Source organism: Chenopodium quinoa, unplaced genomic scaffold, assembly GCF_001683475.1.
Source record: "Chenopodium quinoa cultivar QQ74 unplaced genomic scaffold, ASM168347v1, whole genome shotgun sequence".
Lineage (NCBI taxonomy): Eukaryota > Viridiplantae > Streptophyta > Magnoliopsida > Caryophyllales > Amaranthaceae > Chenopodium > Chenopodium quinoa.
The window spans coordinates 405,244-421,650 of NW_018743262.1; positions in this window are offsets into that span (position 1 = coordinate 405,244).

The window sequence follows — 16,407 nt, forward strand, 5'->3', positions numbered from 1 at the left end:
CCTTACATGCAGCCTGCCCTCTTTGGAGGACAGGCGGCATACGGCTATCAGCCGATGGACTGGCAGCTTAGGCTGCAACACCTTGGGGATCAACCCTCTGCTTTATCCAAGGAAATAACTGAAGCCGTACAACCGGCTAAAGTTAAAAATGTTCTGGTTGGAGCCTATGATGGGACTTCCAACCTAGAAGACCACTTGCTAGCATACACCCACCTCATGTATCTACAGGGGTTGGATGATGCCACATGGTGTCGTTGCTTTCCAGCCACCCTAAAGGGCATAGCCCAGCAGTGGTTTGGCAATCTGCCGGCTGGTTGCATAAATAGCTTCAAGACGCTTGCGTTCTTGTTTGCTTCAAACTTCTCTATGAATATCCCTGCCAAAAAGACAAGTCTTGATTTGGGCAATGTTCAGTAGGGAGATAGAGAAGGTTTGCGTTCCTATATCAGGCGGTTCAATCTGGTCCGAATCCAGATTCATGGGCTGTCTGATGAGGTCGCCTTCACAGACTTCTTTAAGGGTCTGAAGGATGGGTCTACTTTTAAGTATGAACTCGTCCGCAAACAAATCTTTACTCTGCAAGGGGCCTTGCGAGAGGCGGAAGCCTATATACAGGCGACCACACTCTACTCCTCCAATAAGCAGACGGACCATAAGAAGTCTGACCGGCAGAAAGAGTGTCGGCATGCTCAGCCGGCTCCTAAGCCAAAAGAGAGCAAAAAGAAAAAGCAAGTCTGGGCCATTGATAACTCTGATCAACCGGCCCAGAAGAAGAAAAAAGAGTGGAAACCGTATGTCCCAAGGTACGAGTTCCACAAGGACTGCTGCTCCATCCTCTTGGAAATTAAGGATCGGCTGAATCTTGAGAAGCCGACTCCTATGAAAGGTTCCGCTGAAAATCGGAACAAGAATAAGCATTGCTATTTCCATGAGGATGTTGGCCATGACACGAACGACTGCTTTAGTCTCAAGCGGGAGCTCAACCGTCTGGCCGACAAAGGACAGCTGAAGTCCTATGTGAAGTCCAAAGTGACTTCAAAGGCAAATCCGGGGCAGTCCAAGAAAAAGACTCCTCAGCCTGCTGTGAGTGCCGAAACTGATGAAGAACCGATATACACCATAGCAGGCGGCTTTGCCAGTGGTGGCCCGACCATTCGGGGCACCAAGGACCATCTAAGGAAGATGGTCAACTCTGTTGAGGAAGGGGATGTGGCAGGCACATCCGCCTTCCCTAAAGTTGTCATCACCGAGTAGGATAGAGGCAAAGTCCGTCGGCCGCATGATGATCCTGTTGTCATTGAATGCAAGGTCGCCAACCAGCTGGTTGGCCGAATTCTGATTGACATAGGAAGCTCCTCTGACCTCATCAGCCTCAAATGCTTATCCAATCTCAAGTACAAACCGAATAGCATGATAGAGGTCTCCCACACCCTTGTTGGGTTTGGGGGAGGACTTGTGCACCTAGTTGGACGCATTGACTTAATTATCCGCCTGGGAAGCAGGGGAGACGGTCGGCACATGACCATCCGTTTCCTCGTGGTTGAAGAGCTCACAGCTTACAACCTCATCTTTGGCCGTCCCACTCTTAACGAGGGTAAGGCCGTCATCATCCCTGCACTCATGCTACTCAAGTATGAGAAAGATGATGGAACAGTCGGTTCCCTTAATGGGGACCAAAAGACGGCTCGAGAGTGTTACCTCTCGGACGTCAAGCTTGCGGCCGTAGCATCTGGTCGGGGCAAGCAAACGATCGACCTCGACGATGTCGAGGAGGAACAGTCGGCCCCACCAGCCGGAAAGAAAAGAAAGACTGATCCGCTGGTGGTGGTCAAAAAAGAAAAACAATAGCAATCACTAATCGGGGAACGGTCGGATGATCTCCGTCCCCAGCCTGCTGGTGAGCACATCGATATCCCTCTAGACGACAGCCGCCCAAAGCGGACGGTTAAGGTGGGGACGGTTGCACTTGCAGAGCTGGGTGAAAGCCTTCATCAGCTGCTGAGAGAATTCAAAGACATCTTTGCCATTGAAGTGGAGGAGATGCCAGGCATCAGCCCGGATCTTGCTGTCCACAAACTCGCCGTGATCCTAAAAAGAAGCCCATCCGGCAAAAGAAAAGAAACCATGGCGAGGAAAGAGGTCAGGCGGCTGCTGCCGAAGTAAAAAAGCTGCTGGATGCCAAGTTCATTTGGCCGTGCAATTTCCCTGAATGGGTAGCTAACGTTGTGTTAGTAAAAAAGCCGAATGGAACTTGGCGGATGTGTGTTGACTACACAAACCTCAACAAGGCATGTCCAAAGGATAGTTATCTATTGCCCAAAATCAACAGTCTGGCCGACTCAACAGCCGGACATGCCTTGATGAGCTTTATGGACGCCTATTCAGGTTTCCATCATATCCCCCTGTGGAAAAAAGATCAAGAAAAGACGGCATTCGTCACTGATCAGGGGTTGTTCTGTTATACGGTGATGCCGTTTGGTTTGAAGAATGCGCCAGCTACTTTCCAACGAATGATTAATACGGTTTTCATTAATCAAATCGGAAGGAATGTAGAGGCGTACATTGATGACATGATAGTCAAATCCAAACAAAAGGCGGATCATCTTGCTGATCTCCGAGAAACATTCGCCACACTCAGGCGACACAAGGTCATGCTAAACCCAAAAAAGTGTGTCTTTGGTGTTGAGTCTGGGAAGTTTCTCGGATTTTTGATTGACCAAAGGGGAATAGAGGCCAACCCTGAGAAAATATAAGCGGTAATCGACATGCAGTCACCCCGTACTTTGAAGGAAGTGCAAAAGCTAACAGGTTGTCTAGCAGCCTTGGGGAGATTTCTCAGTCGGTCAGGCGACAAGTGTCTCTACTTCTTCCATGCAATAAAAAAGAAGACCAACTTTGAATGGGGGGATGATGCAGAGGCGGCCTTTCAAAAGCTGAAAACTCATTTGCACTCTTTGCCAAGGCTTGTCAGCCCCTTGCCCAAAGAGAAGCTCTTCATGTACTTAGCCGTCTCTGACCATGCCCTCAGTGCCGTTCTCTTAGCTGAAAGAGACGACACTCAGCTCCCGGTGTATTTCATTAGCCATGTTCTTAGGAATGCAGAGCTTCGGTACCCCATGGTTGAGAAATTTGGCCTTACCCTACACATGGCCATCAAGAAGCTAAAACCCCACTTCTTGGCGCATGCGGTAGAAGTCTATACTGACCAACCGATCAAACGGCCACTCACAACCATGGAGTCTTCTGGACGAATGCTTAAATTGGCTATTGAAATGCAAGGATTAGAAATCACTTTCGAACCAAGGAAGGCAATAAAGGGGCAAGCATTCGCCGACTTTATTGTCGAAATGACAAGGCCGACTGTATCGGACAATACAGACCAGGTTTGGAAAGTGTATGTGGATGGGAGCTCCACTGTGAACGGCTGTGGTGCGGGGATTATCTGTCAATCTCCTGAGGGAGATAAGTACGAATACGCACTACGGTTCAAGTTCCTGGTCTCTAACAATGAGGCCGAGTATGAGGCCCTGCTGGCCGGCATTCGATACTGCAAGGCGGTAGGGGCAAAGAAGATAGCCTCCTGCTCTGATTCTCAACTGGTCGTACTCCTGGTTAGTGGAACGTACGAGGCCACTCATCCGGCCATGATAAAATATTTGCAGGCGGTCAAGAGTGAAGTTGGGACACTTGAAGAATTCCATCTAACTCAAGTGCCCAGTCTTCAAATAATCAGGCGGATGCTTTGTCGAAACTAGCATCATCCGCCTCTTGTGAAACGCCTTGGTCGGTCTTCTGGGAGGTCATGGAAAAAATAAGTATATCTAATGAAGACCCCATTGGAATTCTCGACCGAAGCTCTACCTGGATGGACAACATCCGGGCTTATCTTGTAGACGACACGCTCCCTGATTCACCCCAGGAGGCGGCTGTTCTAAAAAAGAAAGCGGCAAGCTTTGAGCTGAGACAAGGGGAACTTTTCAAAGCTGGTTTCTTGAAACCCCTATTGAAGTGTGTTACTCCAGAAAAGGGTAGAGAGGTCCTCGGAGATTTTCATGCGGGATTCTGCGCCTCCCACATAGGCGGCAGGTCTTTAGCTGCCAAGGCCAGGCGGCTCTATTTCTGACCAACTCTGGAGTCGGATACTATGGAAATGGTTAAAAAATGTGACAAGTGTCAAAAGTTTGGCAAGCTCATCCATCGTTCTGCCACGGACCTGACGGCCATCCACAGCCCAATTCCCTTTGTTAAATGGGGCATGGACATACTTGGGCCTTACACCGCGGCCCCAGGCGGCAAGCGCTACATATTGGTAACTGTGGATTACTTTACTAAGTGGGTAGAGGCGGAGGCGGTAAAAAACATTAAGACAAAAGATGTCATTTCCTTCATCTGGAGGAATATTATCACTCGTTTCGCGGTGCCCATGTCTATGGTTTTTGACAATGGTCCTCAATTTGAGACGCCTCAACTCAAGACTTGGCTGGGAGAGCAAGGGGTCTCAAGCGTCTTTGTATCAGTTGGCCGCTCTCAAGCAAATGGCCAGGTTGAAGCCTTCAATAAGCTAATCTCAGACGGGATTAAAAAGAAAATTGAACGGGCTGGTGGCCTTTGGGCGGATGAACTACCACACGTCCTCTGGTCCATCAGAACGACTGCTAAAGGGGCGACTGGAGAAACCCCGTTCCTCATGGTGTATGGTGCAGAAGCTGTCCTGCCCATTGAACACTATGAGCCGACTCTTTGAGTCATGTTGTATGACGAAGAAGCTAACTGGGAGGCCATGCGGCTAGCATTGGACTCACTTCCAGAGCGAAGGGGCAATGCCACCTTGCGCCATGAGATTTACCGTCTGAGAATGACACGGGCTTACAACAAAAGAGTACACAAGCGTCCTCTCAAAGTGGGGGACTTTGTGCTACGGAAAATGGAGGCAATCGGTAGGGCGAATGAGCAGGGAAAGTTTACCCCAAATTGGGAAGGTCCCTACCGAATATATGAGGAAGTAAGAGACGACACCTACCGCCTGGAAGAACCAGACGGCAGGCAGCTGCCTAGAACTTGGAATGTGGACAACTTGAAAAAGTACCATTTCTAAGTAAGAATGTAAATACCTCAAATTTTGTCATTTCAAACTTTGCTAATGAGAATATGCCTTCATTTTCCAACTTTGTCTTTTTATTTTAATGTCGCCTGTACAAAATACAGACGACCAATGTATTTGGGGAAAGTCTGTCCCAATAACAGACGCCCCAACCTTTATGAAGGAACCGACTACTCTAGAGCAGTCGTTCCTACGAAATTCTTACTGCATTATGTTAAACACTTAATAAATATTTGCTTAAATCATTTTGAGGCCAATGGCCGGATATTAAGAAAAACGCATAGAGGCCGAATGGTCATAGTCTACTCCAATATGAGTATGACCGTCTGCTCCAACATGAGTCAGATAACCGGCGACGCCCATTCGGGCGAATTCGTCGAGGAGAAGCATCTCCCATTTGGGTGGCACATTGCTCTACAAATACATCAAGCGGCCCTACCGAATGCTAAGGCAGCATTCGCAGTCGTTTGGTTTAATCGAAAGTGAAATCCAAGAGGCCAAGAATTTTCTAACTGTTCTAGCACAGTCGGAAAAGGATCACTATTTCACAAGTAGAAACTGTTGAGGCATTAGGTCGGATGCGCCTGTTTTTGCTCCAAGGCAAGACAGGCGGAAAACTTTTACTGACCTACAAGTCACCTAATGAGGCCTTTGGCCAGACACGCCTGTTTCTGTCCGAACGTAGAATAGGCGGACTATTAATTACGAGAAAACGAGCTAAAACACTTAGCAGATTAAAACAGAGACTTGTGGGTCGAATGTGCCTGTTCTTTGCTCTTGGGGCAAGACAGGCGGATTATTCTAAAGAAAAATCAAGATTAAGTTAAAACTTAGCACCTTATCTCGTCAAGGCCTAAGGCCGAATGCGCCTGCTTTTAGTTCTTGGAACAAAATAGGCGAGGGATTTCTTTTTAGAAAAATTTGCTAAGTCAAAAATATTATATTTTGCCTGAGCCAATGGCTGAATGAAAATAATTATTCATTCGCTCCTGATGGCCGTCTGTCGCATGGTTTGGGGCAATCACCATAGTGATTGATTGTCTTAGAAACCATATATACTCTTCTAAGTATCAATAATTTCTAAGCCAATCAATCCACTCAACCGAAACCACTCGACATCCGTCCAGGGGCAAGAACATTCGCATGCTATACAGGTTATAATACTTAGCCAAAAAACATGCAATGAAAAAATTTAAAGAACAGCAATATGAATAACTTTAGCCAATGGCCGAATGATTTTAAATTAAAAAGGCCCAATCACCATCAGACGATTAGGTAAGATTGTTAGCTGGCAAAGCCAGGGGAATTGTCAAATCACCCGACCCCTCGGTCGGTAAAGATACATGGATACTCGACACGCAGGCTGGAAGATGAAATTAATGGCCATTCGGCCGCTTTAAGGGGCAGAGGGATTGCCAGCATTGGCAGCAGCATCATCAGTTGCCGGCTGCTCTTCATTGTCATCACCATCCTCTTCCCCGTCTTCATCACCGGAGGAGCCTGAAGAGGAGTTGGCCTCTTCACCATCCGCATCCTCCTCTTCAGCCCGGCGAAGGAGTTCAGCATTGTAATCCTTGTTTTCCCGATCAAACTTGGATTTCCAGATGCCAAAATCAGCACCCGGCTGTACCGCCTCCCATGTCGCCCGCATGATGGATTCGTAGTCTTCCATCATTTGTTGGACAAGGGCCTGTTTCTCCTCCTCAACCCAGGACTCGAACTTGGCCTTCAGCTACTGCTCCTTGTTCGCTAGGCGCCCCTCCAGGCGGCTCACCCGCTCCTTGGCCCTCTCGGCCTCATTCTTGGCCTCTTGAAGAGGCTCAAGTTTTCCCTTAAGGCCTTTAACCTCGGCCTTAAGTTCACTGACTTTGGAGCGGGCCGAATACAGGTCCTTCTTCACCTGCAGGTTGGCGTCTGCCTAGGAATACATCATATCAAGGGTTAGAAGCTCATTCTGAGCAATTTCAAATTGAGCTCGGTCTAAGGTGGACTCGGCCCGAGCTTTAACGGCTGTTACCTCTTTTGATTTTTCTTGGATTGGCCGTTTGAGCCCTTGGACGCGCAACAAGGCCTGGAAATAAGAAAAGACCGAATGGTCAAGACCAGTCGGATATGTGTTAAATATTATAGAAAATTTAGCCAACTCTTTTACCTCGCAGAGGTTCCCTAAGATAACATCCAAGTTAAGGTTGCCGACTCCTCTTACGGACGCCCTGTCCTCAGGATCAAGCGACCGTAACATCTCCTTGGCCATCTGGATGACGGTCGGCCTTTGTGGGGGGGCTGAAAAATTATAAGTTAGTCAAGTTCCAAGAAGCAACATTAAGCATTGAAGTTTAATAAAGATGCGGCCCATACCGTCCGGCTGGGCCTCCTCCTCCTCCCTTCCCCTGACGTGTCTTCTCTCCTGCTGAGCCGACAGCAGTGCTGGGTTGCTTAAAGCCACCCTTTGATGCCTGAGTAGCATCCGGTTTGCTGACCTCCCTGCCAGCTTCGAGAGTAGAGCCGTCCCCTCTCTTGGACTTTTGAGCAATGTGTTTCCGGTGTTTGTCGGATGCACTCACATCACCCGCCCTAGTTTTTTGAATTTTGAGTTGGGATTATTTGGAGGGAGAAGGCCTGACAGAACCTTTTTGTTTGGACGAAAAGAAAGGCGTCAGAAAAGCAGGCGGACAAAATTTAACCCTTTGTTTAAAAATATTCCAAGTATCATAAGCAACTACCTTGGGAGTTCCGGCTACTTTCTGCTCATCATTCACCCTGTTAAGGACGTTGGTGCGGTACTTTGCTGCAGAGACGACAGAAGGCTTCTTTGTTGCCGAGAGCTTTTCCATTGCTTTGTCTGCACCAAAAGAAAGAGTTAGGTTTTATAAACAAACACTGAAAACAATTTTAAGTTTACTCAAAGACAGACGACCGACTACCTCTCGGCATCTTAGAACTTAGACCACAAGCGACCAAGAACACCCCATCTTCTAGCCACTTGTAAAGGGGAATGTAGCTTTGGGGGACGACTATTTTCTCCCCATGCTCGTTTGTCCGAACGGACACTGCAAACAGACCCCGGTCGAAAATTTCCTCCTGGGCCCGCCTAGGGAGAGGGGGCAAGGCACTCTTGCCAGCCAGAAGGGGTGGATCCTTGTTCCACCGATTGTATTTATGGTTCAGTCGACTTTCAGTGGAATGGACAATGTAGAACTTAGTTCTCCAGTCCTTCCATTTGTTCTCTTTGGCGACTGCCATCATGTACCCCTTGAGCCTTCGCCGCCCTTGGCAGGCGCTCGGCTGAGATAGTGCATGTGGGCGAATGCCTCAAAGCTGGGATCCACCTCCATCATTTCACATGCGGCAACGTACCCGATGATATTTATCCATGAATTCGGGACAAGTTGCCAGATACCCAGTTGGTATCCATCCAGTATCCTCTCCACGACCGGATGGAGAGGGAAGCGTAAGCCAGCCTGAAGGACCGCCTCGTAGCAGCCGAAGGCTTTGTCCTTAAAACTGGCCAAGGAGGGCCAGGTTATTGTATCCTCCTTGTTGGGGACGGATAAGGAGAAGCCATGTCCCATTACGACCTTGCGCTTGTAATTGGCAAGACCAGATGCCATGGAGCCATATTTTTATAAAAACTGGGTCAAGCCCAAACTATCTAATGACAAAATCATACCCTAATAGCGTTTCTTAAATTTCCTCAGCCGTCACTCACTATTTCATTTCCTCTTTCATTCAATTCTCTTTCTCTCTCCTCTCTCTTATTTTCAATTTTTTCCATTAAATTTGCTAAAAGCTCATGAATTTGATTATGATAAGGTAATTAACTTGTTAAGGTAATTCTCTTCACTTAATTTTTCTGTGTTTTATGCGTTTTGTTTCTTCAATTTCTATAATTTACTTGTTTTTATGTTTTAGTTTCTTCAATTTTAGTAATTACTTGTATTAATCTGATTAAAGTTCGTTTATGCTATAAGTTCATTTGTTTAAGAGATTTTTTCATCATCTAATTATCCGGTTTTATTTGATTTTATGAGCTCATTTGTTATTTCTTCATAATTTGTTTATGCGATTTACTTTGATTTTTTCATGAGTTCAATTTCATAGTAAATCAGTTTAATTCAAAGTTTTCTTTAAGTGTGTGATAATTGTTGATGACTCCTATATTTTGTTATGTTTATTTAGAATTTCTTTATGGATTTAATATAAATCTTACACTTTAATTTTGATTTTTTCATGATGATTTGAATTATTATTAATTGTTTATTTTTGTTTGTGCTTGCAGCATAAATATATTTCTTTTTTTTAACCGATTGTGATGGATTTCCCCTGATGATCTTCCAAGGGAGGACTTGGATAATGGGTTTTAGCAATAGACGACGAAGTTTATTCGGACGAAGATGTTAAAGAAGTTTGCGATTTGATCTTTGAAATATTCCTTTTTTTTTTCTTTCATTTATTTTTGGTCAGACCGCCGATGACGCCACCAAGCATTGCCGGACGCTGGTCTTTTTCAGGTTTGTCTTTTTTATTTTTCTTTCAATTTTTTTTATTCAGATCTAAAATTTCTGGTTTATTTTCTTTAATTTAATGTAATTTTTTTTGATAAATTTTAATTTCGTCTGAATTTGTTTTAAATAATTGCATTAATCTTTTTTAGTTTTTTTATTTGATTTCGAATTTAGTTTTTAATTTTCACCTTTTTAATTCTGCAATTTTAAATGAACTTGCTATTTCAAATGTTTGTTCGTTTATCATTATAATTATTTGTTAATTTTGGATGTTTTGGAAAAATTTTCAGGGTAAAAAGTGTAATTGAAGAAGATTGCTTGTTGAATAGTTCGCATCGTGAGATTGCTGCACAAGATCTACTAAGTACTAAGAAGGCTTTTTTTTTTCTAAACGAATTTGGATTATAGCATTAATGTGTATTTTTTAGTATGGGGTTTGTATAATTTTTTGCAAGAATATTGATTGTAGTATTTATATTATTAATGAGTATGTTGTATGAGTATTGAGTAATGTATAAAATTTTGCATATGTAAATTACATGTATGTATTTTATTGTAAATGATATAGGAATTGTATATAGTATTTGTTTAATTGAAATTATATATACTAAAAACGAATAATATTTTTTTCAAGAAAAAAAAAGAGACCATCTATTTGAAATAGGTGGTCTTAGTTTTTGAAAAGTTGAGACCATCTATCTGAAATAGGTGGTCTTAGTTTTTGAAAAACTGAGACCATTTATTTGACATAGGTGGTCTTAGTTTTTGAAAAAATTGAAACCATTTATTTGAAATAAGTGGTCTTTTTTTTTTAAATAAGAGACCACTTTTGATGAAATTGTCTCTTAGGCCAAAGAGACTTGTGAGCTAGAGACCACCCCTAAGGTAGTCTCTTTGGCCATTTTGATATGGTCTCTTTGGCCAATTTTGTAGTAGTAAGTTAGGTTTTTATCTTTGGTAGGCTCGACGACGGCCTATCAAATTTTGCCGTCGTCGAGCCTACCAAAGATAAAGTCCTATCTTGGTCTCACTAGCTAATAGAAAGGGTAAGAAAGGGTCAAACCCAAGAGAGGCTTTGAATCAATCACCGAAATACTACCGCATAAATAAGATAATTGAAGTCGAAATTGGTTTGGTTTTATGTAACAAGTGCTAGTTCAAGTCAACTAAAGCTAGGGGGAGATTAACAATATTTAGAGAGTTCTAGGGCTTGGGATATACCACTCAATTTTGTCACAAATCACAATTAGCAATTAGCAAACAATGGTAATGTGAGGGGATAACATAGGGGAAGTCATCTAAAGCACCCAACTACTCTCTCAAGCTAGAGGGATTACTCGAATTATGAATACAACCTACTCTCGTGGTTATAAAGCATAAAACAAGTATTAAAGCATAATCACGATGACAAAAAACATTCCCTTGACTGGAAATTCCTATCCTAATGGCATTTCAAGTCAATTAAGCATAAGGGAGCTAACTCAAGTTCATCTCTCGATCCTTTGTTGAGAAAGCTTAGATAATAGTTCTAGCAATTGCCATATACAAGAACTAAGTAATTAAACCACTTAAGCTCAACTAATTAACACCCAACAATTACCAAATTAACACATGCAACAAGTAATTAGTGACTCCATTGAGGGTTTTACCCAAACCCTAGAAAATTAGACTACTCACAATCCATGGAGATTAAAGCAATTAAGGATTTCAGGTAACTCATGAACAAGAATTAACTAAATATTAAGCTAAATAACAATCTAAGCATACAAGAATTAAGTAAGATAATTAACAATTAAAGCAATTAAAATGGAAGAGAACAGTGAGAAAATGTTACTAGAAGCTTCAACTTGAATATCAATGGTGGAACTTGTCTTCTACAATGATTGAGAATGAGATTTCCAAGCTAATAATTATTATCTAACTAATGATTTGAGAATATTTGTGTTTCTACAATTGCAAACTAAGAGGAAGCACTAAAAACTTGGATGTCGTACAAATGAGCTCAAAGGGTTATTTATAAAGACCCCGAAATAAAAAGGACGGAGAAAACAAGAGTCGGGCACGGCTACAGGTCAGCACGGATGTGTTGAGGTTGGAACGGACGTTCAGCTATACCTGCATGGACGTGCTGAGGTTGGCACGGGCGTGCACCTGGGAGGCAGAAGGTACTGTTTTAGTCAGGGCATCCTGCACGGACGTGCCAAATATGGCACGGACGTGCAGGCCTTGTTCAGTAGAATTAGTTTTGAAACTGATTTAAGCTGAGCAACCTGCACGGACGTGCAGGATGAGGCACGTACGTGCTGAATATCCTGCACAGACGTGCTGAGCTTTGCACAGACGTGCAGGCCTTGAAAGCAGTAGGAAGTAGCTTCTGGTCGTGCTGGAACACTTCTGCACGGACGTGCCATACTTTGCACGTCCGTGCAGACTCTATAAGGCCTTTATCTTCACTTTTCTTCGGTTTTGCTCCATTTTTTCGGCTTCTAACCTCGGTTTATCATCCAAATGCCTCAAATGGTCGTCTTTGAACCTAAAAACCCAACAAAAACACTAACAACCCGTGAAGCAAGGGATACACAAAAGTTGAAAAAAAAATAGAGTAAATGTGAACCAAAATGCCAATATACCAAGTAAACAAGGTTCGAAATCACTCTAAAATCATATTAAATAACAAGTTATCAAATCCCCCCAAGATAAGCTTTTTCTAGTCCTCGAGCAAAACAAACATGTCAAATCAAGAAGGAAGATTACTTGCTAATGATCAAACCAAGAAAAGATACTTAAAGAGAAAACACAAACACAAATCCGCATGGCAAGAACCATTAAACACTTTTAGCACAAGTGAAAAGAAATTTAAACCCCTAAGTCGCCTAAGAGGACGAGTTTTTATCTCGTGAGGGTTTCCCATGAGCTTAACCCACAACTCTCACAAACCATGCCAAAATTGCCGTAACACGTCATCATCATCAAGGTGACCAATACACACCAAAACCAATGTTTTTATTGCCCAAGTCAACTCATCGGGATATAAATCACAAGCAAGACAAGTGAGCGACTTTCAAGAATTACCGATCATAAAAATGTGCACATGAGTTGGGGGTAGAAAGGAGAATTAAGCAAGGTTGCACTAGGATACTTCCTTATACATTTTGCTAGTTCATTAGAGCACGTCTAGATATTCCAAAGTTGCAACAACCACTCTTTCGGTTATAAAATCTCAAAATGCAAGTCCACCTCCCAAAATGCACTCCTAATCCCCTTTAACTACACTCTAACTCGGAAATTTACACAAGAAACATCAAAATAGACAATGTGTGGGAGGCATCCACAAATTGACCTCTAGAGAAGAAAAGGTGAAAACTTTGAGAAATTTGGAGGAGTTTTTTATCTCCTTTTCTTTTTCTATTTTTTTTCTTTTCTTTTCTTTTCTCTTTTTTTTAGCATTCATTGCCCTCGCCTCTTTTAACTGTGAGCGGCTCTTTCTTTTATTCGATATATGTGGCTTATTATGCCACTTATTACACAAGATACAAATAGAACCAATTCCCTAATAGAGTTTCATTTTGGGGAGGAGGGGAGGAACATCAAGGGCACAAGGGACCGCAATTGGATTCAAACATATCCTACTTTGGGCAAGTTTGACAATATCCCATGCTAGACATGCAATTGAGCATTCATCGGTTTTCATCTCATATACTCTAATGCAATCAAGATTAATAAGCCTCTAAATGACCCCAACTCTTGCACACACCCTTCTAAAAGAACTTTTACTCATCACTCAAGAGTCAAGCAAGGAAAACATATAACATCGTCATTTGAGTCTCATCCAAGGGCATTTTTCAAATTTTTTTTTTTATTTTTTCAATTTTTTATAAGTTATAATAAAGAAAGGGAAAAAAATAAAAAATAAAAAGCATGAATATCCATCTGTACAACTATGAACAAATTTAAGCATCAAACTAACAATCAATCCTCCTTCATGAAAGGGTGAAACTACCCCCCCCCCCTCCAAGCTTAGACGAAGTATTGTCGTCAATGCTTTGAAGAGATAATCAAGGGGGAGGGAGGGAAGGGAACACAATCAATCTCAACAAGTACATCTAATACAACATCCATAACTACAACGAAAAACCACAACATACAATAAAATCTAGCCCCAAGCCAAACTCTTTAACAAGCAACCAATGAATGGCAAAAATAATTATAAAATCATTAGCTTGAGAAGGGATGAAGAGAGAAAGAGATATTACATAATTTGATGTAAATTTCTTCATAAATTTTTCAAAACTTGGTAGAGTATGTTGTGTTTTTCCAATGTAGCAAAAACTCCAAAATTCTTGTGAATTTGAGACTATGAGATGTAATTTGGAGTGGAGAGATCATAGAGAGTACCTAATTGAGAATCATTTTCATAAAGCTCGTTAGTTCAAATCATCATACAATTAAAATCCATGCACATCATTATTAAAAAATAAACAAATAAAAAAAAGGGAAGAAAATTTGTCTTTCTTTTCAGTCTTTGGCTAGACCTTAGCTAGTAAGTAATTTGACAAACTCCTAAGGAGTTGATCATATGCACTTGAACACATTTCATAAATTAAAACCAAAAAAATAAGTAGAAAATTTAATAAGAAGAAGAAAAGGATATAGATTAATATACAAAGTTTCCTAAAATAAAAATGAAAAGATCTAAAAAAGGTCCTAGATTGAAAAGAAGAAGGAAAAATAAAAGTATAACTATCAACAAAACACTTTGGAGATTCATTTGGTAAATAAAAAACCATATCTACATCAAATTCACCAAATTGAGTATCATTGGTTAGAAAATGGTCATGCCATTCATAAATGAAGTACACAGTGGCTCATGTGAAGTGACCTTGGGAAGAAGAGGGGGGCAAAGGTTTTGGAAATGAGACAATAATATCAATAGTTTTTGAGAAAGGGACATGAGGCTCAAAAAAAGAATGTTCAATTGGTAAAGACTCAATAATTACCTCACTCTCAACTCTATGGTCCTCATCAAAAGAGGGATTTTCCTACACTTTAACCCTTTTATCCTTACTTTCACAAAATTCATCATGAATATCTAGGCTACTCTTTCCAAATTGATAGTTATCCTCAACATCCCTTGAATAATCATTAATACAATCAAATTGAAGAATACCATCAACATTACAATTGGACTTTAGTAGACCTATATCATTAGTGGAATTCAAAAAACAATCATCAACTTTGTCATCATTCATAATTAATGGTACATTAGGCTCATTATGAAAATTGATGATATTTGGAAAAATAGGGTCATCAACCAAAGGTTTTTCAAGAAGAGGCTTCTCAAAATTTTCATTTTCATTCATTTGAACCCTAGAAGCTTCACTATAATGATTCATGGATGTAAAGTGTTGTTTATGTCCATTTGGTTCCTAAACTCTTCACAACCCTCCAAAAAACGTGCTAGAACAAGCTCTAAAGAAGACTTGGGTTCTTGAGGATGGGAGAAATTTCAAAAATCACATTGGGAAGAGGTGTCAACATTATGCACATTAGCCACATCATAAGGAGTAAATGACATAAAATTGGAATCCAAGAAAAAATTTGGAGAATTTTGACAATTTGCATCACCAAAACTCGAAACATTAGAATCCAAAACATTATCACCACATTCTTCAAATGAGTTTGCATCATTAAAATGGTCATATGTCTCATGACTAGCCATCTCCCAATCATGAGTATCTTTATCTAGCCACTCAAACATACTCCAATTCTCATAAATAGTTTTAGACATATATTGACCTTCGGATATAGATTCAACAACAACTCGCATTTCATCATTTAAAACTTCAAAAATTACTTCACAAATATCCACTTTTAAAAGACTATCACCATAATTATAACCAATATATTCATTAACCCTATGGTAATATCTCCAAAATGTTTCATTCTCATATTGGGGAAGGGAAAAAATTGCCATTTATTTCAATGGAAGAAACCCCAAAAATAATTTTAAAAAAAAATAAAAAGAGAAAAAATTAAAAAAAAATATATGTACAAAGACCTAGACTCATCTAATCAATACCTAGCCAATGTCAACCGAAGTCCCCGGCAACGGCGCCAAAATTTGATAGGCCGTCGTTGAGCCTACCAAAGATAAAGTCCTATCTTGGTCTCACTAGCTAATAGCAAGGGTAAGAAAGGGTCGAACCCAAGAGAGGCTTTGAATCAATCACCGAAATACTACCGCATAAATAAGATAATTGAAGTCGAAATTGGTTTGGTTTTATGTAACAAGTGCTAGTTCAAGTCAACTAAAGCTAGGGGGAGATTAACAATATTTAGAGAGTTCTAGGGCTTGGGATATACCACTCAATTTTGTCACAAATCACAATTAGCAATTAGCAAACAATGGTAATGTGAGGGGATAACATAGGGGAAGTCATCTAAAGCACCCAACTACTCTCTCAAGCTAGAGAGATTACTCGAATTATGAATACAACCTACTCTCGTGGTTATAAAGCATAAAACAAGTATTAAAGCATAATCACGATGACAAAAAACATTCCCTTGACTGGAAATTCCTATCCTAATGGCATTTCAAGTCAATTAAGCATAAGGGAGCTAACTCAAGTTCATCTCTCGATCCTTTGTTGAGAAAGCTTAGATAATAGTTCTAGCAATTGCCATATACAAGAACTAAGTAATTAAACCACTTAAGCTCAACTAATTAACACCCAACAATTACCAAATTAACACATGCAACAAGTAATTAGTGACTACATTGAGGGTTTTACCCAAACCCTA